This window comes from Otolemur garnettii, unplaced genomic scaffold (genome assembly GCF_000181295.1).
Source record: "Otolemur garnettii isolate 467f Iridium unplaced genomic scaffold, OtoGar3 scaffold00002, whole genome shotgun sequence".
NCBI lineage: Eukaryota > Metazoa > Chordata > Mammalia > Primates > Galagidae > Otolemur > Otolemur garnettii.
This window is the reverse complement of record NW_003852397.1, coordinates 3621185-3623604: the sequence shown is the minus strand read 5'-3', so window position 1 is coordinate 3623604 and position 2420 is coordinate 3621185. Positions and strand designations below refer to the sequence as shown.

The 2420-nt window shown below is 43.8% G+C and overlaps 1 protein-coding gene and 1 non-coding gene across 2 annotated transcripts in view; one reads left to right on the top strand and one right to left on the bottom strand.

The window, feature by feature from the left end:
* BEND3 (BEN domain containing 3) overlaps positions 1–2420 on the top strand; it is a 24855-nt gene that overhangs the window by 4938 nt on the left and 17497 nt on the right. The window lies entirely within an intron of this gene.
* LOC111725748 lies at positions 1275–1379 on the bottom strand. The gene has a single exon (XR_002773737.1). It is a non-coding gene; the product is annotated as a U6 spliceosomal RNA (small nuclear RNA).

The window sequence follows — 2420 nt, the reverse complement described above, 5'->3', positions numbered from 1 at the left end:
AAAGAAAGAAAGAAATAAAAAGAAATACAGGGGCGGCACCTGAGGCCTAGTGAGTAGGGCACCAGCCCCATATACTGAGAGTGGCGGGTTCAAACCCGGCCTGACCAAACTGCAAACAAAAAATAGCTGGGTCTTGTGGTGGGCGCCTATAGTCCCAGCTACTTGGGAGGCTGAGGCAAGATAATCGCCTAAGCCTAAGAGCTGGAGGTTGCTGTGAGCTGTGATGCTATACCACTCTACCACGGGCTACAAGATGAAACTCTGTCCCCCCAAAATAAAGAAATACATTAGAGCAGCGGTTCTCAACCTATGGGGTCACAACCCCTCTGGGGGTTGAACTATCCTTTCACAGGGGTCACTTAAATACATCCTGCATATCAGTTATTTACATTACCATTCTTAACAGTAGCAAAATTACAGTTACGAAGTAGCAACAAAAATAGCTTTATGGTTGGGGGTCAGCATAACATGAGGAACTGTGTTAAAGGGTCGCAGCATTAGGAAGGTTGGGAACCACTGCTTTAGAGTTTGTTCTTGGTCTTGTCATAGTCTGTGGGTTTGGAAAAATATATAATGGTATGTATCCACTGTTACAGTATACAGAGTAATTTCACTACCCTAAAAATCTATTCTGCTCCACCTGTTTCTCTCTCCCTCCCACATAAGTACCAGCAAGCACTTACCTCCAAACCATCTCAATCATTCTGCCTTTTCTAGGATGTCTTGTAATTGGAATCATTGAGTACGTAACCTTTTCCAGATTGGCCTTTTTACTTAGTAATGTGCACGTAAGTTTCTTCCATGTCTTTTTATGGCTTGACTCAATAGCTTATTTACTTTTAGCACTAAATAATTATCATTGTCTGAATGCACCACAGTTTATCCATTCATCTACTGAAGGACATTCTTTTTTTGAGACAGAGTCACAGCTCACAGCAACTTCATCTCTTGGGCTTAAGCGATTCTCTTGCCTCACTCAGCCTTCCAAGCTGGGACTACAGGCACCTGCCACAATGCCCAGTTATATATATATATTTTTCTTACTGTTGGGGATTCATTGAGGGTACAAGAAACCAGGTTACACTGATTCCATTTGTTAGGTAAAGTCCCTGTTATAATTACGTCTTGCCCCCAAAAGGAGTGTCACACACCAAGACCCCTACCCCCTCCCTCCTTCCCTCTTTCCACTTTTCCTTTCTCCCACCCCGCTCCCTCCTCTGTCTTTCTGCTCTCCCCTTCCCCCACCATGTACTAGGTCATTAATTGTCCTCCATAAAAATATGGAACGCTTCATGAATTTGCGTATCATCCTTGTGCAGGGGCCATACTAATCTTTGTGTTGTTCCAGTTTTTAGTATATGTGCTGCTGAAGCGAGCACCCGGCTATTTTTTTTGTTGTGGTTGTCGTTGTTTAGCAGGCCCTGGCAGGTTCAAACCTACCAGCCCCAGTGTATGTGGCTGGCGCCCTAACCATTGAGGTACGGGCACCAGGCCACCTGCAGGACATTTTGGATGCTTCCAAGCTTTGGCAGTTATGAGTAAAGGTACTATAAACATCCACATGGACATAAGATTTTTTTGTGGACATAAGTTTTCGGCTTGGGTAAACACACCAAAGAATGTGATTGCTGAATCATAAGGTAACTTTAAAACTGCCTTCCGAAGTGGCTGTATCATTTTGCATTCCTGCTAGCAATGAGTAAGAGTCCCTGTTGCTACACGTCATTACCAGCGTTTCCTGCTGTCAGTGTTCTGGGTTTTGACCATTCTATTGGGTGTGTAACGGTTCTTACTCTTTTTAAGTTGGTTTTTGTTTATTCTTGTTCATTCAGAGTATCACTCTGTTGCCCTAGGCTAGAATGTCCCGCAGCAACCTCAGCCTCCTGAGTTCAAGCAATCCTGCCTCACCCTCCCAAGTAGCTGGACTACAGCTAATTTTCTGGGGGGTTTTTTGTTTGTTTGTTTGTTTGTTTTTAGTAGAGACTGGGCCTGGCTCTTGCTCAGGCTGGCCCCTGAATTCCTGAGCCCAAGGGTTTCTCCTGCCTCGGCCTCCCAGAGTGCTGGAATTATAAATGTGATTTCCTGTTTTCAATTTATTGGTTTCTGCTCTCATTTTTATTTCTTTCCTACTGCTTACTTTAGATTTAATTTCGTTTTTTACCCCTAGTTTCCTAAAGTGGAAGCATAGATGAGTTTTAGATGTTTTTTTCCGAATACCTTTATATGTTTTCAGTGCTATAACTCTCCCTCTAAGCACTGCTTTCACTGCATTCCGCATATTTTAGTGTGATCTCTATTCTTTCAAACTTGCTAAAGTGTGGGGCGGCGCCTGTGGCTCAAAGGAGTAAGGCACTGGCCCCATATGCCAGAGGTGGCGGAATCTAAGCCCAGCCCTCGCCAAAAACTGCAAAAAAAAAAAA